The sequence below is a fragment of the Lepisma saccharinum genome, chromosome 1, assembly GCF_977018435.1.
Source record: "Lepisma saccharinum chromosome 1, izLepSacc3.1, whole genome shotgun sequence".
NCBI classification, from domain to species: Eukaryota; Metazoa; Arthropoda; class Insecta; order Zygentoma; family Lepismatidae; genus Lepisma; species Lepisma saccharinum.
Window position 1 is genome coordinate 29979088 of NC_139229.1, and position 22652 is coordinate 30001739.

Genomic DNA, 22652 nt, shown 5'->3' on the forward strand with positions numbered 1-22652 from the left:
AAACTGGCAACTGCGACCTCGACACTGAATAAGCTAGTAGCTTCCTGAGAAGTAGGTCGGTCACCGGGAGCACGCATCTGGAAGGAAACGAATTAAATATTTACTGTGAACTTCCCGCCGCACGGATGGGGGAAGTGGGGGGCGACTTCGAATCGACTGTGGAGGAGTTGGGAGGCTCAAGTTGGAGGAGACGGTTTTTTTCCCACGTGTGGAGGACAAGTCCCTTTCCTTTCTTGCCTGTGGCTGTTTTCCGCCTTCTCTCTCTCTCTCTCTCTCTCTCTCTCACACACACACACACACACACACACACACTCACACACACACACACACACACACAGGAGTCTTTCCAGGATTTTCCATTTGGGGTGTATAAGGGTTTATTTGGAGTCAAAATTACCATAAATTGGGCTTAATGAAAAAAAATTATCTCGAGTTGATAAAATTTTGGAGAGTGTTGGGGTGTGTGGATATGTCACTGTATACCAGTGGCGTAGCGTTATAGTACACCCATACACCTGGCGTTCCCTGATTTAAAATTTAAAAAATGCGTAAATGCTGTAAATATAAAGTATATCTTGACTAATTTCATATATGTTTTACCTTCATGGCATAAAAATAGCTATTTTTCTCCATCTGCTTGCAACGCTCCAATAACAACACTCGTTGTAGCATATTTTTTTTTCAATGCCTTTCCTGGCCGGACGCCGGTCAGGTTCGGCGTAAAGGACTCTATATTCCTTGCTGTTTATTTAGAGTGAAAGCTTGGATCTCTACAGCCAGTGTTGCCACAATCCGAGGTCTTAATTTCCCTTTCCAAGGGCCAAATTTCTCTATTTGGACTACTTTTTCTCTTCACCTAAACAAATATAATAATAATAATAATTATTATTATTATTAGCAGTGTTGGTAGTAGTATCAGCAACAGCAGCAGTAGTAAAATTTCCGTTGGTCCATGTTCGTATGAATAAAAAATGTTACACAAATTTTTCATACATGTCAGCTTAATCGCTTTCTGGTCAGATGTCCAAGGTTTCAATCATGGTGAGGAATCCATTAAATCGTTAATTCTCATCGTTACAATTATCCGAAGATACAGAAAAGCGACGTACAATGAACTTAAGAGAAATTTAAATAGATATAGGCTTATATTCAAGGGAGCAGAAATAAGAAGGATCAGAAAAAAATTAAAATGTGACTATGAAACTGGAACTTAACATAAACTGTAATAATGTAAAGTCAGAAGTCTTAAAATTTCCCTGAAATTGTGACATTTTAATCGAGATTCCCTTTTCCCTTTTGGCTAAAATTACGGTCCGAATTTCCCTGGAAAAGGGAAATTTCCCTTCATATGGCAACACTGTCTACAGCACGCGCGCAAATGCTCTCTCGTACGCCAGCGTACGGAGCAGAGAGCTACGTGATTGGTTCTAGGGTTCACGTGACCCTTCCTGCCTTCTGAAGCAGACGACAACGGTAAAATTCTTACCCGGTTCTTCGCGGTCGTGCTACAATACGCAATATTGACTGACGTAACTTTACCAAACTCAAATATACCATTTCTTAATGACCAGTGCATTGTATAATTTATCGCACGAACAGCGATGTGCATTAAGAACTAAAAGATCAACACAGATTTTTGTCAAATAAGTTGGTGAAGTCTTCGTGGTAGAAGTACTCTACCACTTAACCCGCAAATCTATTTTTTTTATTATTATTTTTTCGTTAGTATTTAACTGCTTAATATTTGGTCAATGGAAATGTTTAGCATTCCTTTGAAAACTCTTAACATCGAATGGTCTGTGGACAAAATTATTTTAAAATGTCTATCAACATTCTCAAGATGCAATAAACAGTGGTCTGAATTACTAACCGGCACTGTTACGTCAGTAGAGTGTACGATAGTTGGATCATCCACACACCTCCGTGTCAAGTGTTTTACACAGCGTGCCAAGACGACAGAGGTCCTGGTTCGAATCCCGGCGTTAGCACCAGTGTTCTTTATGAGTGTTCCTTCATCAATTTCATAAATATCATCACTCATATTCATATTCGTGATTAACCAAAAGTGGTAGAAAAGCGAAGTAAAATAAACCAAATCAATCAGTAGTTGGATCGCCCACAACAATGACGTCTACTGTTGTTCAGAGGCGCTTGTGATTCAGGTCGATTTGCTAATGACGTGCGTCATACCGAAAAGTATAAATCACCAGAGTTCAAAACATTTGTTGCTCCGTGAGGCATCTCATTTTGTAGCTAAAACATGCATGGATGATGTTTTATTGAAAACCCAGCCGACTTCAGGCAAATAAACAATGCCTGTGGCGACTAATTCCATAAGTAAATTATTAATCAAAAAAGAGCCGACCCTTCCTTCGGACTTGGCGTTCCCACCCGAAATGCCCATGCTACGCCACTGCTCTATACATCTACACCAGTGGCGGGTTTAAGACGAGGTATTCGGTTGTAGTCATCCCAGAAATGCCCCTGAAGGAAGAATATTATGCATACAACTGCAATCAATGGCATACGAAGGAATTTTTTGTCGGGAGGGGCTAGAATTGTATAGACGGATAGTACATATTTTTTTTAGGGGGTGCTGAATACATAAATAAAATATTTCGTATATCTATTTGTAACTTTTCAGTCCATTAAAACTATACTCAGACAAAAATGGTAATGGGGAATGTCACATTTACACAATTCTTCTTTAGTTCTTAATGGATTATTTTTTTGAAAAATTTTGATTTTCTGAAAATTTCGGGAGGGGTTGTAGCCCCATCGGCCCGCCCTCTGTGAAGGCCAGTGACTGCAATGTAATCGTGGACTCAGCAATAAAACGCCTCCCCCCCCCCCCGTCCGTCCCCCCTGTTTCCAGAACGAAATCAACAATAAACTGGAAAGTATTCTTGGACTCAGTAAAAGAACAGTCCCCACTTTACAAAATGAAAAATAGGTCTCCCCGATGGCGCAGTGGTAGCGTCGTCACCTTGTAATCAAGGGGTTCCGAGTTCGATACCCGGTGGAGGCACAGAGTGGTTCGGATCCCACTTTAAACTGTAGGTCCAGTCCCAATTAGCCTTACTGTGCATAAAGTGGACTTAAAATTCAAACTCAACAACAACGAAATGAATATGTAACTACACCACTGACAGTGGGCGTAACTTGGTACTTAACTTTGGGCGGGGGCAAGTTTTTCATTCCATAAAAACAGCATCTAGGATTACTTGCTAAATAACTACTACATTTGCGAAATCACAAATATTACTCTTTGTTCATTAGGTCCCAGGAAGTTAACAAAAGCATTCTTGACTTGTAAATTTTAACGAACCTGAAAAGTTTGGGAGGCAAGTGCCCATTGCCCCCGCCAAGTTGCGCCTATGCCACTGACACACATGCACTGAAATGGTGTTGTAAAGCAAGGATTGGAACAGGGATATGTACGTAAACCACCTTTTTTCTGTCGAATCATGGTGAATAGGTTGTTTGCCGATCCCCCCTAGGCCCTGCTCTGCCCAGCTTTCCTCTCCCTCCGAAGTACCTCCCTTAAATAAAAAGGTGAAGAGAGAGACAGACAAACAGAGAGAGAGAGAGAGAGAGAGAGAGAGAGAGTCAACTGAAGCGGAAAATACCCTTCCTCCATTTCCGCTGACTTCGTCTTTTCGGCATTATTTACCTTCTCCCGAGGTCAGCCTGCAAAACAGCCCCTTTTAATTGAGGCTGCAGGAATCCTAACAAGATCTTTTCTAATTAGGGATGCCGGTTCATGCAGCCCTCCCCCCCCCCTTTCCATTGGTCCTACTTGTCTTCACAGCCGTGTTGCCAAATTTGCTTTTTCCGGTCCAACAAGTAGCCAATCATTCAGAACCCCCAGAAAGGCCACCGTCGCATGCTAATGAACTCTATCGTCAACCAGGCAGTGTGGCGGCGAAGGGGGGGAGCGATGACCTTTCTGGAAGGCTCTCAAGTGTCGACCCCCTTCCACGTAGTGCACCATGAAAATTGCAAGCTAACGAGGCACTGGCGGGTCGGTGTGTACCATCTCCTGTGCTTTATCCTATTTTTAATACGGTACCCCATACAGAAAGTAGGGATGGTCAAATCCGGATAAAATTTTATCCCGATATCGGATAATTTTCTATCCGGATGTTTGGATTATCCGAGTGTCCACATATCCGAATGTCTGCATTACCCGGACAGTTTTATCGTTTATCCGTTTACGGTCGTTAGGGCGTCTGACTACCATGCGAGAGGACCGGGTTCGATCCCCGGTGGGGGAGAACCGGGATTTGTTTCCACCTGTTCAAGCGGCTCCGGCGCCCACCCAGCGTCGTATAAAGTGGGTACCTGGAGGAGACTGGGGGGTAAATGCGGCCAGGCGCGTGGTGCTGATCACATCATCCCCACCTTCGGCCGTGATCAAGAAAGTAAGGGGCCCTAACTCCACACCCCCTATACGCCTTCACGGCGTGGTGCAAAGCACAGGGGAGAACTTTACCTCTCTTTTATCAGTTTACGGGCTGTCCACATATTAGTTTATTCGTCATGTTCGTATTACACTGCACGCACGGATATTCTACAAACCCTTCATCAAATCTGTTCTATCCAGATATCCGAATTATCCGGACATACGAATTATCCGTTGAATCCGAAACGGATATCATATAATTTGAAATCCAGATATCCGTTATCCGGATTTTATGGTCATCCCTAAAAGAAAGTAGCACTTTTGTAAAAAAAAATGAGGCTGAGTTAATTGTTGCAGCTACAACAATAGCCTACGCCAAGTTACAATTTTGGGTGTCTTCTTTTTTAAATCTCATTCGATTTGATTTATTTTACATCTTTTTCCTACTCTTTCGTGATAATCGCGACTATGGGAATGAATGATGAATAAGATGAGCTGGATGTAGGGGAAATCACAACCCGAGCCCCACAAAAGATTATACTGGGTGCGAGTCCAGACGACAGAGACTCGCCAGTCTGCATAATGCAGTCCAGGTTTCCTGCCACACGCAGTTGAGCATTCCAGGTGTAACCAGCACGATTTCATTGGTAATCAGTAACGTGCCGAAGATTTTCGAAAACGAGAGGGTTACATATACTCTTTTAGCTGGTCAGCCTTCATGTTGCCATCTTTTCCTGCATTTGCTCCCCCTTTTTTTTAAACAAAGCCCAAAGGAAAAAAAAATCACAGGGCGTAAGGTCCCAGGAGCGGAGAAAGAGGGCTTGGAAGTGTGTCCCCATTTCTCCCCAATGGTGACGTCACAGCAGACAACCGAGCACGATTTGAGTCCAAACAAGGTTGTTATTGTCAGGTGGTTTTGTCGTGTACTATAATATTGGAAATTCCATCGCAAGGGGGAGCTTTGAGTATTGTGACAGCAGTTATGAAACAAAATTGTGATGTGTATCGTACATCCATGTAAAGATGAGATTTCTGAGAAGACGTCGATATATTATACACACCTTACAGAGCATAAGATAAAAAATAACTGGAGCAATGAAATCTTGCACCAGGTATAAAGAAAATCGCGCTATTCCGTTTCCGAACACAGTCGAAGCTCAACCGAGCAAGACCGAGCTCACCTTCGGTGACGCTGCCGATATGAATTGGCTGCTGTTTCGGATCGGACCATTCGCTGTACTCGATTTCCTACTTCATTTATTATTTACATTCTCCTCTGTAAGTTATGTGTAATATATCGATGAATTCTCCGAAATCTCATCTTTACATTGATGTACGATACATATCACAAATTTGTTTCATAACTGCTGCCAGAATTCTTAAAGTTATCCCTTACAATGGAAAACCCAATGATGTATCATAGTGTAAAACCACGTGAGAAATTTGTTTGGACTTAATCTTGCAGCGTAACGTCACACTAATATGGTCCATTTGAACTTTCACCAGGCCGCTTATCCCCTCTCGTTCGTTTCTTGGCGTTTCTTGAAGAAAGCTGGATCCTGAGGTTGCTGTGGAGTGGAGAACCACTGAACGTTAGTACAGTAAGGCGCGAGATGTGTACCTGGTACCACTGGAATGTGACAACGCAAGTTAACATTTGGGAGATATATTCTGGGACTAATCTTTTAGCATATTTCGTGTGATTTTAGAGATATTTTCGTCTCAGTTGATGGGAACAGTGTAAAGAGGGGGGATGGATAATTTCTTGCTGCTATGAGGGCAGACGTATACCTGGCGCGAGATGTGTATCTGGTACCACTGGAATGTGACCATGTAAAGTTGGAGATATATTCTGGGAGCATTGTTTTAGCATTTTTCGTGTTGTGTTTTTAGAGACATTTCCGTCTCAGTGGATGGCAACACTGTAAAGAGAGGGGTTTGGCGAATTACGTGCTGCTACGGGGGAGCAAAGCTTTTCTTCCAGGATAATCTAATGATGCAAATTTCATCAAATTCCCTCCCGAACCAAAACTTTTCGGCGTCTCCCGTGCTGTGCCTCTTTCAGACGCCGGGAAAAGGTCATCCGTCAAACAGCGCCGGGACGCCACAGGAAACGCGGGTCAACTCCCTGCCCGCCAAGGCCGTTCACCTCCCCCCGTGGAAGGGGGAAAAGGTATTTTGGCGAATCCACTCTCGTGCCGTTCGCTACCCGGCTTTTTTCCCCTTTCTTTCTGGAACGCAAAGTCTCCCTGGAACGTCGTGACAGCTGTTTTCGTGCATGCCGTGATGTTGAGCAAATAACAGAAACTGTGATTGCGGTCGCTGTGACTAAAAAATCACAATCACAACCGTGATTCAAAAGTGACTTCAAACTATGGTTAACTGATATTTTTCAATTTTAAACAGTGACAGCGCCAGGGAGTCGGTCAAATTACCCTAATTTGAATAGTCACCCCAATGAGTCCCCTTCGATACCCGGTGCAGGCACATAGTGGTTCGGATCCACTTTTAACTGTAGGTCCAGTTCCGATTAGCCTTACTGTGCATAAAGTGGACTTAAAACACTAAATTTCTTTCCTTCTTCTCTCACAGAGAGAGAGAGAGAAGAGAGAGAAAAAGAAATAGAAAAGCGAGAGAGAGAGAGAGAGAGAGAGAGAGAGAGAGAGAGAGAGAGAGAGAGAGAGTGAAAATGATATCTTTCTTTCCTTCCTTCCTTCTTTCTTTATCATCCCTCCCTCTCCCCCTCCGTCAATCTCTCTCAATTTCTCTTTCCTTTTTCTCTATCTCTCTCCCTCTCTCTCTTTCTCTCTCTCTCTCTAGATAGAAAGAGAGGGAGAGAGAGAGATAGAAGGCAAGAAAGGAAGAAAGAAAGAAAGAAAGATGACCTTTCCTTCTTTCTTTCTTCTTGAGAGAGAGAGGAGAGAGAGAAGAGAGAAGACAGAAATAAAAGAACTTTTTCTCTGTGAAGGAGAGAGAGAGATATATCTTTCCTTCTTTCTTTCTCTCTTTCTTAAATTTCTCACTTCTTCCCCTTTCACTCTTTCTCTCTTCGGACCAATCATTGCGTCTCCATAGCAAACAAGAGAAATTATATATACTACACACACACAGACACACACACACACATACATACACAGACAGAACCGAAAGTGTGTCAATTGATACAAATATGTTGACTCCAATCAAACATTGAAGTGCATAATAATACACTTTTGTTACACAAAAATACACACAGGAATGCGTAAAAGCTGCTTTTATCAGCTGCTGGTCCGTCAACTGAAACGAGACACGGTAATTAGAAATAAAGCAAAAATTGCATGTTTAACTGTATCTGTTGATAAAACCTTTAATTAGATGCCTTGATAGTTTGTTGTGCAAATGGGGATACCAGAATGGGAGTACCGCCTCATCCCATTCAAATACCACCCTGGTTGATATTTATGTATTTTCAAAACTACGAAGTATAACTAATTATTACATGTATTTCTTCATTACAGGTAAGATGCCAACTAGCAGAAATAACACTCAAGCTTCTTTGTAAGTACACAATACAGAAATATAGCTCGTAGCTTATTGTTCGGTACAGAGAACTTTGTGAAAAAATACTTTAACGTCATGGTTTCTACCAGCCCCGGAAACAAAACTGGGTCGACAAATTTATCACATTTTCCCATAATGTGTCAGTTGGGGGTTACCACTACGACGGGGTCAGGCTCCCCCAGGTTTGAATCCCGGCCTGGGCATGGGTGTTCTTTGTTTGTGCTCCCTCATCAATTTCATCATATCCTCATTCATCCTCATCTTCGCGATTACCCAAAAAGTGTCAGAAAAGTGAGGTAAAATAAACCCAATCAATCAATCAAAAATAAAAAAGTGCACACAAATTGAAAATTAAAACTGCATTTTAGTTCTAAAACGTTTTACAGAAAAGTGCAAAGTTAAAATCATGTTTTCTGGTTATAACTGGAAAGAAAATGGACCATTATTATGTTCAGTATCGTCCGCTTGTGCAGCGTTACGACTCCGAAAACGGGGGCAGGAAGTGACCTTCACTTACATCAAGTCACATACCATTCAAAACAAATCCCAAGACTTAGTAGACATCTACGCAAAACAAGCTCGAACACACGAACACGTAGCCCCATTACGATTACCTTACACAGACATGCTCCCTCGAGTAAAAATGCAAATCCAACACGAATGGGATGAATGGTGTGCACATGAAATCCAAAACACAAACCACCTACAAGTGGAACGCGCAAACCGGCAAAAGGCAATCTTGGTATCAATCTTTGAAAATACCTCGTGCAGTGATCGTGTTCACCTTGAGAATGCGCACAGGTCACGGGTCACGTTCTCGTGAATCAAGAATACACGCGGTACCTACAACTTCCTGTCAGTGCGGAGAACCCAGCCAAACAATAACGCATCTGTTTTCCCAATTCCTCTTACGACAAGTCCATCGGGAAAGGTTATAAACCCTACTTCGCCTAGATGTTCCATTTCCGGTGTCAATCCCAACCCTGATAAGTCAGCCTTGAACACCCATCATATGGGCGCTGTATAGCTTCGCACGAAAACAACATTTCCATGTAAGAACAAAGTGTAACATACCCACCAGGATACCCTCCCATAGTGAAAATAACGAGTGAAAGTGAAAGTGTATAGTGCAAGTGCCATAAGGAACAATGAGGAAGACAAGCAGAAGTAGGATCACATAAAGCAGTGCCGATGGCTAGAGACTGCGAAGGATAGGCGGTGTGAGCCAATATAAAGCAGCAACAACATCAGTATCATATTCAAGGTTCCAAAAAATATGACTAATCATTTTACAAGCCCCGATGATGATGACATTAAATCGTAATAGCGTAGGAATAGTTACGTGGTGTGAACGAAACATACTCTTAATATATTCTTTCGTGTGCTATGGGTCTCTGAAATTGAGTTGCCAGAAGAGTTACCCCCGTTGGAGCTACCGAGAGTTTCGTTTCAGATGACAGATCTGGGTGGAGTTCACCCAATCCATTGCAGCTGGAAGTTTCTTTTGTACGCAGCATGGAAAAGGAATCTTGACGGTGGAATAAAAATGGAACGAGGAGAGCAAGTATCTCACGAAATAATCGACTTCATTCCGACACGCTAATCGTTCTCATCCATGCTTTGTTTCAGTTGTGGTGGGAGGGGATTTGCATGTCGGATAGGGCAATGTCGTTCGGAGCTTGGCCTCGAGAACTGGCGAGTTCCTTCTGACGTCTTGTGAATATCTGATGACGTTGATGTATTGTAACAGTAACTGTTGCTATGGTGTTTTGGTACAGCGCCTCTTGTATGTGTGGTTGTGTGTAGTTTTTTTTTTTTTTTTTGGTGAAAATAAATTCCATTACTCTTAAGTTTGCTCGAACTTCGTTGCGGAGTGTTAGTACAGCCAGGGGATCCCGGATTGGAATTCCGGCCTCGGCATAAGTGTTGTGTCCCTTCTTCAATTTCATCATACTATCTATCACTCATCCTCATCCTCATTGTCGCGGAGTGAAATAAACCAATTCAATCAAACAAGTCAGTTTGCTATGGATGCAAACGTTTCTGAGCTACTAAAATATACTGCACTCTTTCTCTACATTTGATTTTTGTTATTTACCGCCGCTTTTCTTCCACTTTTGGCTAATCGTGATGATGATGATGATGATGAGTGAGACACTCGCAAAGAACACCCATGCCCAACCCGGGAACCCTGGCGTCGTAGTGAACTGTGATAACCACTCTGCCACGGAGATCGGTTATTTGTCTACATGATCGTACCTTCGTTCGTACACACCCTAACACGCACATACAGTGGTGCCGCACATAACGAATGTGCGTACGGGCCGGTAAATGTCCCGCATAACGAACCCGGTTCCGTATTACGAACCAGAAACTAATATTGTCACACATGATTAACTCCTCAGCAGAAATGCTTCATTACTTTATTTGAGCAGTCACGCGGGGTACTGTACTTTATGCACAACCAGCGACATGGGTACAATTTATGTGTAAAACAATTGTTATAAATATGTAAAGCGGAACGAGAGACTGTGCGTACATACGTAGCGTAGTGTACTTATTCTTTCGAGCTCTACTGCACGTACTGCATTCTCTCTAACTTGTTGCAGATATTCCCTACATCGATACATGGTGGAGGCACATAATGGTTTGGATCCCACTTTAAAACTGTAGGTCGAGTGCCGATTAGCCCTATTGTGCATGCGAGGCCTGGGGCGAGTGCTTAAGTTGTCCCTCCCTAAGACGGCTCTGCCCACATATCATTAAAATATGAGTTGCGTGCGTAGGAGTTTCGAAAAAGGCGGGGGGGCTACGTCCCTACTTGTTTTAGTAGTCAGTTCTCATATTGCCACCTTTTCCTGCTTTTGACGTTCTCTTGTTACACCACCCCCCTTGGGTACGCCACTGGTGTTAAACTAAATTTTTGGTCACGCAGGAACATTTCAATTCGACATTCAAAATGTCAAAGCATTCACATTTCAAATAAATTGTCACAAAAGCATAAATGTTGAGCAAGTCGTAAACATGGACATAAATCGCCCGAAAACAATTAACATAAATAATTAATGAGCAATAAATTATTTCTGCAACTTAGTTGAGACGTTGCAAAGTCGAACTACCCCCTAGAGACTGGGAAAGGGGTTCGAGTAACCCCTTCTTGGATAGATCTCATTTCTGGGCAAGTTCAGACGTGAAAATATCAACCATTGAACCCGGCGCAGGGAATAAGTGGGAGGTACGCACTGGAGACCGTAAGTTACAATTCGATTCAGAATAATGAACATTAATTTTCGTTACACTGGACACCGTTCAATGATTCCCCCCCCCCCCCCGGAACATCCCTTGCGGCGAATACGAGGTAAAGGAAGACACAAGTGGGCGGAGTTAGGAGGAGCTGCTTTGCATAGCGATATATCCTCTGCTTATCTCCGGGATGAAGCCACCGACGCAGTAAATCAATGATCGCGTTGCGTGCCTCCCGCTCGGCTAAGTAGGACGATAAATCTTCATTACGCAAAATACGCATCGGTTATGCCTGGCGCCAGATGCCAGAGCTTTGTTCCAATCGCAACGTGGTCGCTGCTTGTCCTTTGGTGTTGCCGGGAAGGATCGGAGGAGGAGGATACCGTGGGCATGGGCGACCGAGGCGCCCCCTTGATTAGCGCCAAAACCTTATTTCTGATTACATAAGCTCGGCTATTTCTTTGTTTGTTTGACGATATTTTTTAGTCCACTTTATGCACATAAAGACTAACTGGAACTGGACCGACACTCCTAGTGCGGTCCGAACCAGGGTTAACAAATGTCCAAGAAAGTTTCCTGGACCGAATTTAAATTCAGCCGGAAAAGAAGTTCCTGGACCGAATCTAAATTCAACCGGGGAAAATATTCCTGGACCGAATCTAAATTCAGCCTGGAAAAACATTCCTGGACCATATTCAAATTGATCCGGAAAAAATATTCCTGGACCGAATTGGAATACTTTAAACATAAAAAGGTTCTTTACGGTGCAGAACCCAATTACGCTTGCTGATTTTCTTTCGTGGACCGGAATTGAATTTATTTAAAATTCCTGGACCTTTAATGACCCTGGACCGAACCGCTATGTGCCTCCATTAGGTGCGTGCCTATTTGTTTAGAATTAATTAAACTCACTGATTCATAACATAATAAGCATATTGGAAAATCATGTAGCAATTTAAGCTAAGAGATTTCTGTTATTTTGATGTAATTATGCAGGTATTAAATAAACACATGCCTACAATAAACGTGTTATTTTAACGGTAACAGTTAAATTATTTTAAAAATAACGCTAATACTGTTCGTCATTAAACCCATAAATATGCAACATGGTCATGTTTCTTATTGGAGGAAGGTGGAAAGTGGGAGTACCAGGGTAGAAACAAATAACCTCGTTCGGGTGAAAATTTCATCTCGAATCGCCCCTCACGGTGGGATCACACGTTACCAGGTAAAGATCACATTTGTGATGACGTCATCAATAGGCAACTGAGCAAAATTGTGTCCAAACAAAACAAACCCTCACGTGTTTTTTTCCTATGCAGTAGCATTGAAAATCCATCGAATGACTTTTAATAATAATAATAATAAAAATTTTTTGTCATTAGGCCAAGTACAGCAATAGACACAGTCAATAGTTAAGATATGCACATAATGGTGTGAAACCTATAGGCTATGCAATGCTAATTAAATTATGTACCAAAACTAAATCATATATCTACTAGACATTAAAAAAACTCATTAATGTCATAAAAGGGTGTAAAACTAACCAGTTGTACAATTTGTTTTAAAAACCCTGTAACGATTCATTGTGCAAGTAGAATGGAATTTTGTTGAAAAGTTTTTGGCCAATTACTTCAAAACTATTTAATGACTTAGACAATCTATGATGAGATAAGTAAAGTTCTCTGTTATACCTTGTATTGTAATTATGTACATTTTGTTTATATTTCAATTCAGGCAACCTATTTTTAGTATAAATCAAAACAGAGTAAATATATAAATTTATTACAGTCATTATTTTGTAATGAATTAACAAAGGTCTACAATGTTCTTTATAAGAAGAACCTGAAATCTCCCTGATGGCTTTCTTTTGCAATAGCAAAACGTCATTGACCTGACAGGAATTCCCCCAAAGGATTATTCCATAAAGTATAATGCTTTGAAAAATGAGAAATAAGAAGTTCTAATATAGTCAACAGGTACACATTTTTTTTAAAAAATATTGTGAAAGCAGTCATGAAACAAAATTGTGATTGTATCACTGTTAATATGAAATTTCGGAGGATGCTTCTATATTTTGCACATACTGTACAGAAGATAAAGTAAAGAATATGCCGATTTTATGATCCTCAGACAGGCTTGCATTTTTGGCGAGCCGCGGTGGTCTAGTGGGTAGGGCATCTGACTGCCACACGGGATACTCGGGCTTCATTTCCGGGGCTGGGTGATCTAAGGCTCTGGAACTCACCCAGCCTCAAATCAATGGGTACCAGGGGCAACCCTGAGTGATAAAAGCGGCCGGAGCGTGGTGCTGATCACATTACCTTCAAAATGACCGAGATCGAGAATATATGGTGCCATTCCCTGAATGGGCCTTCATGGCACGGGGTACTGTATGCAATGGTAACTTTATCTTTTACCTTTACCAGACAGGCTTTTAATCTTTCCAAGAACTAAAAACTTGTAACCCTAGGGTGGGGGATCACCCTGACCCGACCCCCCCCCCCTTTATCCTCCTCTTCACAGCCAGACGCAACACGAGAAAAGCCAGAGTCAAATTTCCCGGCCAACGCAAAGCACTTCCAACCGCTTAAAATTAACAAACACATTTTCGGCTCGCCAGTCCATTTCCGGAGAATCCCACAATAGACAGTACGCTCGGCTGACGCTAGATAGAGCGCGGGTCTCCCCTCTCCATCCTTGGCTACCTTCCTTTCTGTACCCGTTCACGCGCAACGGAGCATGAATCTCGAATCTTTTACGGGCACAGGGTTGACTTCCCCCACTCTTTTTCTCCAGTGTGGCGCACGCTTGCTCTTAAATGCGAAATTACGACGGGACAAGAGTTTTACAGACGCCGGGCAAATTAAAATCTCTTACGTCACCAGCACGTCAGAGATGCACGCGCACGTCGCATTCTGGCGAATTATTAACCTCAACAAAGATGCAACTTGGATAATTAATGGAACCGCTCTTGCAGCGGTATTAAATTTGTGCACAGACACTTCGGGAACGTCGTTCCCAATGCAGACACAGTGAAGACCAGGAGAATCTTCTGAATCTCCTGTCTTCTAGCGATGACTTCGGGACGAGGCTTTTCCGATTCTTGTCTCACTTTGTTTTACGTGATTTATCTGCCGATCTTGGCTAATCGCGACGAAGTAGATGAACGGTGGTAAGATGAGAACGAAAGGACAGCCACAAATAGATATGGCTGACACAACACAAAACTTCCACGGTACGGTAGGGATGATCACAAAACCCGGATAATGAATATCCGGATTTCAAATTATCCGATATCCGTTACGGATGCAATGGATGATCCGGATATTCGAATATCCGGAGAATGCGGATATCCGTGTAATCCGAATATCCGGAGAATTTTGATATCCGTGTAATCCGAATGTCCTGATAATTCGGATATCGTGAGAGAACAGATTTCATGAAGGATTTGTAGAAATTCTGTACAGTGAAATACAAAAATAACGAATAAAGATACATGTAAAACTGATAAACGATAAAACTGTCCGGACAATGCACACGTTAGGACATTCAGACATTTTGGATAATCCAAATATCCGGACGATTCGGATAATCCGAAAATCCTGATAATCGGATTATCTAATATCAGACGATATTTGAAATTCGTACAGAAAATTATCCGACATTCGGATAAAATTTTATCTGCATTTGGCCATCCCTACTCAACATAGGATTATCCTGGATGTGAATCCAGGCACCAGAACCTCGTTATCCTACAGCAATGGCTGTGCTACATGGAATAGAGGTTGACAGTTGAGCGCCTTTGAAGAAGGTAATCTCTTTACACCACTCCTTCTCGTTTCAGTTGTGTCTCGAAATAATACCGGGTTGCCAGAATTAAAGTTACCCAACTCAGAGCCCTCTGTAGCCTGTTTGAGGCATCGTAGAACTCTGAAATTTGGTGAATCCACTATGCAGACCACGGGGAAGAGGATGGCGATAAAAATGGTTCAATTTTCCGCCACCAGGTTGAAATGTGGCGCTGTCTTGTCTCGCTCTGTAAGTTTCGTTCTCGTCTTCTCAATATGTAGAGGTGTTACTTAAGAAATACAACTTTTCTTATAACACTTGTCTGTTGGACCATATCTGGGCCTACGAATCCTCAAAAACAGCCTTTATCCTGAATGTATGCAACAACGCTGAACAGGTTCGCAGCAGCCACTAATGAATTAACTTTGCAATGATAATGAACAAAATATAGTAAACCTGTTCATAAATGTTCAGATAAATATCCGTTTGGTAGAAGTCGCAAAGTAAAAGTTTTAAGTAAATTTTTCGACATCATAACTCTCGTCTCAGCTTATTACAGTTTCAAATGTCTCTAGTGTGCAGGGTGGAGCTCCACATCAACCCGCCCTTGCTTCAAACAGTGACGTATAGTCAGTCTATCCAAAAGCACCATTAATTTACAGCATTTCCACGTCCGTGCATTCAAAGCATCCCTAGTGAAATTGAGTTATGTTTGGAAGGCAAATTCGCACCATAAATTAAATATGTATCAAGCCAGTTTCTTACCTTCACATATTTTGGAATCACTCCTTGCTATCTTGGCAATCCAATTCAAATGAATGCATCCCCCTTTCCACTGCCAGGGTCCTATGAGGGCATCTCCGCTAATGGAGCCTACATGGCTACCGGAAACTTCGAACAGTGTTGCCACTTGAGTGGAAAATCCCGTTTGAGAAGGGAAATTTATTCTGAAAGCAAGGAGGGAAATGTTACAGGATAAATGGGAAATTTTATAAGGTCCAGCTCATTAGTTTTTACTGCAAGTAGATCGGGGAAATTGATGAATCCTGAAAAGGATTGAGAGGAGATCGAAGGTGAAGTGAATCCTACTGAGACCTTATCATTGCTTTTGAACATTCTGCTCATATCTGTTTCTATTATTGTCGTATTCCAACGCTCACATTTTACAATCCGAAAACTTTGCTTATGCATTTCGATTTGTTACAATAAGTATTTGTAACAACATTATAATTAAATTTAATTGTCTGGTTTTATAGCAAAGTATATTGTTTTTACTCTTATTTTTACTGATTAGTTTATCGACCAGGTAAAATATTATTATTACAATATTACCTTCCCAAGAGGATATACTAATTTAAAAAATAAAATTTGAGCCTAATTTGGCTGTACAGGATACTTTCCTGTAAGCACCCAAATGTCAACTTCACTTCCACGTTTTACACTCTGGACTACTGCATTCTTGCAGACTAACAAGTCTCTGGCGTCTGAACTTACAGCCAGTAGATCATCCTTCATCTATTTCATCTTACAGCTTTTCACCCTCATCTTTGCAATTAACCAAAAGTAGTAGAGGCGCGAAGTAGAATAAAACAAATGAAAGCCTAATTTTTCTCTAGCTTCCTATCACCCCCGCCACAGAGTGCTTGGACCTTCATGATTATAATCATTAGAGCCCGGATTTGTATGTAATATCAAAGTACAAAATATGTACATAAATATGTAACAATAATTGATAAAATATGTACCCAAATATGTATTACCCAAAGGATATGTAGCTAAATATGTAGTATCATAGAATATGTAATATTAATAATAATCGAGTATCCAAGAAATTTCAAGAATTCTGCTAGATATTTCTTTTATTTGAACATATTCAACGTAATTTTAAAGACATAAGTAGTTCAAATTAAAATTTGTATCAAATTTATAAACTGAAAAAAGCACAGCACCGTGCACATAATTAAGAAACCAATTTTGTCAACTATTAATTACTTTTCACATCGCAAATTATTGTAGAATATGTAAATATGTAGGAGAGCTCTTCGTAACTTTCGAAACGAAATTGTAAAAAAAAAAAAAAAGCGTCTACAGAAAGAACAATCGAATGAAAATACATAGCTACTTTTGTACTTTTTCGTACAAGGAAATATATTGTGTAACTCGCTACGTTCAGCTTTCTTGTCCACCGATGACAAGTTTCTTGGTGCTTTGCCTAAACCTAAACACGGAACGAAAATATGTAATCAGAAAGAGGGGGGAGAGGAACTCCAGCTTCTTTCAATAAATAACAGTTCCAGTATTTTTTTTCTTTGTCTTCAGCCTGTCTTTCAACTTGGCAGTCAATTTTAGTTGACCGTAAGCACTATGCATCTCATTGATTAGAAAATATAACATTACATGAGCTACAAATTTTCTTCATCATGTTTCAGAGATCGAAAATATAGGAAAAAGGATCAAGGTAGGAAAAAATTGCCGAAATCGTATGTTGTTTCTTGTAAAGTAAATATGTACAATATGTAAAAATTTGTAACATAAAACTTATGCAAAATGGTGTCAGTTACATAATTCGTCGACATTTTCGTGTTCAAGGTATGTATCTAGAAAGGAATAAAATATGTAATTACATACATATCCTAGCTTCATCCACAATCATCCCGACAATGTTTACTTTAAAGAAGTAAGTAAAAAACAGTAAAGACAAAAAGTGTTAGAAATGAGTACAGTATGAAAAGAAAAGTAGTAACGCCTAAACTGAGATTGTTAGAATGAGCAAGAACAACTAGGAAATGTATCTCAAGCGTTCAAAGTAATGCGACTGGGAGAAAGAGACATTCTATAGGTTGAAGGAGTTCCAAGAAAATGGAGAAGTGCTTCTTCAACCTCTAATTTTTACGTCGTCCTCAGATCTTCATCTATCTAAAGTAATCTAAAGCAATCGTTTTCTCTTAATATTCTTTTAAGCATCCTCGAAACCATCGACAATATTCTGTTCTCTCTGTTACCAACGCAGGGAGCCAGTTGGTGAGCAATGTCGATGGGAACTTTTGCCTCCTAAGATCGTTGGCTATCGCTGATATAGCGGAACCTGATGACGCTTGGGTAGATAGATGATGCCTACTTCTTGCTGCTGTCGCGAGTGGGGTGAAGCAAGATGTAAGATGTATTAAAGAAGTGGTAACTGGCATTTAGGAAAGAAGACATAAATCGAAATATCTCGATGTGATGAATTGAGCAAGTCATTGGGTAGACGTTGCTGGAACCGGATGACGAGGGCGGATGATGTGAAGCTGAGATGCAATCGACGATCCTGGAACTTCTTGCCCGATGATGTGGCTAATTGGGTTAGCGTGGACACCATGTCTCGTTTATGTGCCGGCCGTGTCCCCCATGATTTGATTTTCGTTACTTAGCGTCGCTTTTCTGCCACTTTTGACTAATCGCGGAGGTGAGGAGGATGAGCGATGACGTGATGAAATTGATCAAGGGACACTGACAAAGAATATCCATGCCAAGACTGGGATTCGAACCGTGATCGCTTGGGTCGTAGTGCACTGTGCTAACTACTCCCCCACGGAGATTGGCTGATTCCTCCATGAAGTCTCCTAGATAAGGGATTGGTTTGGTTTGCGGGGCATATACAGCTGCTAACACTTCACGAAAATCGGTTTCTCAAAAAATATGATAGTACCAAACTTTATCCTCGTGATCAACGTAAATATATTATTTTCACTGAATTCCAATAATGCCTACGTTGTTACGTTAGGAGGCCAGGTTTAGGGCTGTTAGCGTCCCATTTTCGTGACGTATTAGTAGTTGGGTGTGCCCCGCACCCGATTCGACTAGGGGTGGCCAACAACTTTCAGACTCGGGTTATTCGGTCTCCAGAACAGGGGTTACCCTAGCTTCGGGTCACCTAATTCATTATTACCTAGTACCCGGTTATTTCTGAATACGGATCTGGCCATCCCCTCACTCTCCTAACCGGCTCCGTTACTTTGTAACCCCATATTTTTGTACCATCAAAACCTCATTTGCCAAATTTTGTACTATTTTTGTACTACTCAAAAATGCTAAAAATAATTTTTGTACCACTCAATTTACCGTCGAAAAAAAATAATCAAATTTGGGGTTACAGAGTAACGTCTCAACCTCATCATCGGTTTCGGCAATGTTTTCCACATCAAAATATTGTACTATTTATGTACCATTTTGTACCACTATTTAAAAATTTTGTACCCATCAGAAACAGCCAGAAAAAAGGCGGGAAAACTTTTACATTGCAACCATATATTTTTGTATCGTCTCGAGTTGCTTCGAAGAATATTATGCTATTTTTGTACTAATTTCTTTTAAATTAAACTTTATTAACACTACTTTGCAATAAGTGGATATCCGATTTTTATACCGTTCTTAGAAAACCCTCAAAATTTTGAAATTTGTATTTATTTCTTAGAGGCAGCAATTCACGGAAAAATATTGGACAAAATTTTATTGAATACGTGAGGTTTTTGTCTGCGTAATGTTTGAATAAAATGTCTAGAATGACTACTTTCCAATAAGCACCTCCATTATTTTTGTACCGTTACGGAAAACCCGAAAATAATTTTCAATTTTTGGATTTTTCATATCAATGTACTAATTCATATGAATAAATGGACAAAATATTATCACAATGGTGAGTTTAGAGCTCCCCAATTCATCAATACAATTTTATAGACATGTACTTTATATCAAGTCCCTTTTCAAGTCTTCGCAAAGTCACGAAAAACCCGGGAAACATTTTATAAATTTCACAATCCTCTCAAAGACACGCAATTTACAAAAAAATATGGACCAAATATTAACGAATATCAGATGTTTATATCTGTTTAACGTTTTAAAAAATGCCCTAATTTCTATTAGGCAGCTTTTTGATTTTTGTACCGTCACTGAAAATCCGGGAAATATTTTTGAATTCTTACTTCTACGCTGAGACACGAAGTTTACAAGAAACTATAGACCAAGTAATTTCAAGTGTGTGAGGTATGTATATAAGTAATGCTTAAATTATATCTCCCATATTGTTACTTTCTATTAAGCCCGTTATCGATTTTTGTACCGTCACGGAAAACCCGGGAAATATTTTGGATTCTTATTCTTCGCTGAGACAGAAAGTTTAAAAGAAACTATAGACCTAGTAATTTCAAGTGTGTGAGGTTTGTATATAAGTAATGTTTAAATTATATCTCCTATATTGTTACTTTCTATTAAGCCCGTTATCGATTTTTGTACCGTCACGGAAAACCCGTGAAATATTTTTGAATTCTTACTTCTTCGCTGAGACAGAAAGTTTAAAAGAAACTATAGACCAAGTAACATTAAGTGTGTGAGGTTTGTATATAAGTAATGTTTAAATTATATCTCCTATATTGTTACTTTCTATTAAGCCCGTTATCGATTTTTGTACCGTCACGGAAAACCCGGGAAATATTTTGGATTCTTATTCTTCGCTGAGACACGAAGTTTACATGAAACTATAGACCAAGTAATATCAAGTGTGTAAGGTTTGTATATAAGTAATGTTTAAATTATATCTTCTATATTGTTACTTTCTATTAAGCCCGTTATCGATTTTTGTACCGTCACGGAAAACCCGGGAAATATTTTTGGATTCTTATTCTTCGCTGAGACACGAAGTTTACATGAAACTATAGACCAAGTAATATCAAGTGTGTGAGGTTTGTATATAAGTAATGTTTAAATTATATCTCCTATATTGTTACTTTCTATTAAGCCCGTTATCGATTTTTGTACCGTCACGGAAAACCCGGGAAATATTTTTGAATTCTTATTCTTCGCTGAGACACGAAGTTTACATGAAACTATAGACCAAGAAATATCAAGTGTGTGAGGTTTGTATATAAGTAATGTTTAAATTATATCTCCTATATTGTTACTTTCTATTAAGCCCGTTATCGATTTTTGTACCGTCACGGAAAACCCGGAAAATATTTTTGGACTATTGTTCTTCGCTGAGACACGAAGTTTACATGAAACTATAGACCAAGTAATATCAAGTGTGTGAGGTTTGTATATAAGTAATGTTTAAATTATATCTCCTATATTGTTACTTTCTATTAATCCGGTTATCGATTATTGTACCGTCACGGAAAACCCGGGAAATATTTTTGAATTCTTACTTCTTCGCTGAGACACGAAGTTTACAAGGAAATATAGACCAAGTAATATCAAGTGTGTAAGGTTTGTATATAAGTAATGTTTAAATTATATCTCCTATTTCGTTAATTTCTATTAAGCCCGTTATCAATGTTTGTACCGTCACGGAAAACCCGGGAAATATTTTTGAATTCTTACTTCAAAACAGGCTTAATAGAAAGTATTTACATAGATGACTTTATATAGATATTCGATATATACAAACCTCACACACTCGATAAAATTTGGTCTAAAATTTCTTGTGAAATTCGTGTCTCAGCGATGAAGTAAGTTTTCAAAAATTATTCCCGGGTTTTACGCAGACTCTACCCAAATTAAAATCGGACTTAATAGAAAGTAATCACATAGAATATTTTATTTACAGAATAATTAGATACAAACCTCACACACTCGATAATATTTGGTTTAGAATTTCTTGTGAATTTTGTGTCTGAGCGAAGAAGTAAGATCTTAAAAAACTTTCCAGGATTCTCGCGACGATACAAAAATAAAAAATGGGCTTAATAGATAGTATTTAAATAGATGACTTTATATTATTATTAGATATATACAAACCTCACACACACGATAATATTTGGTCTACAGTGTCTTGTGTATTTCATGTCGCAGCAAAGAAGTAAGATTGAAAAAATCTCTCCCGGATTTTCCGTGATGGTACAAAAATAAAAAACAGGCCTATTAGAAAGTAATTATATAGATGATTTTGTATAAAAATTACTTAGACACAAACCTCACACACTCGATAATATTTGGTCCAAAGTTTCTGGTGTATTTCAAGTCGCAGCAAAGAATTAAGGATTAGAAAATCTTTCCCGGATTTTTTGTGACGGTACAAAAATAAAAAACGGGCTTAATAGAAAGTATTTACATAGATGATCTTATATAAATATTAGATAGATACAAACCTCACACACTCGATAAAATTTGGTCAACAATTTTTTGTGAAATTCGTGTCTCTGCGAAAAAGTAAGAATTCAAAAATAGTCCCGAGTTTTCCGCGAGGATACAAAAATAAAAAACGGAATTAATAGAAAGGTATCAGATGGGATATTTTTTTTACAGAATACTTAGGTACAAACCTCACACAGTCGATAATATTTGGTTTTGAATTTCTTGTGCATTTCGTGTCTCTGCGAAGAAGTAAGATTTAAAATATCTTTCCCGGATTTCCGTGACGGTACAAAAATAAAAAACGGGCTCAATAGAAAGTATTTACATAGATGACTTTATATAAATATTAGATACACACAAATCTCACACACTCGATAATATTTGGTCTACTGTTTCTTGTGTATTTCATGTCGCAGCAAAGAAGTAAGATTGAAAAAATCTCTCCCGGATTTTCAGTGATGGTACAAAAATCAAAAACAGGCCTATTAGAAAGTAATTATATAGATGACTTTGTATAAAAATTACTTAGACACAAACGTCACACACTCGATAATATTTGGTCCAT

The 22652-nt window shown here is 39.7% G+C and overlaps 1 protein-coding gene across 1 annotated transcript in view; it reads left to right on the forward strand.

The window, feature by feature from the left end:
- Positions 1-22652, forward strand: part of Hs3st-A (Heparan sulfate 3-O sulfotransferase-A) — a 221871-nt gene that overhangs the window by 71030 nt on the left and 128189 nt on the right. The gene's annotated exons all lie outside the window — the stretch shown is intronic.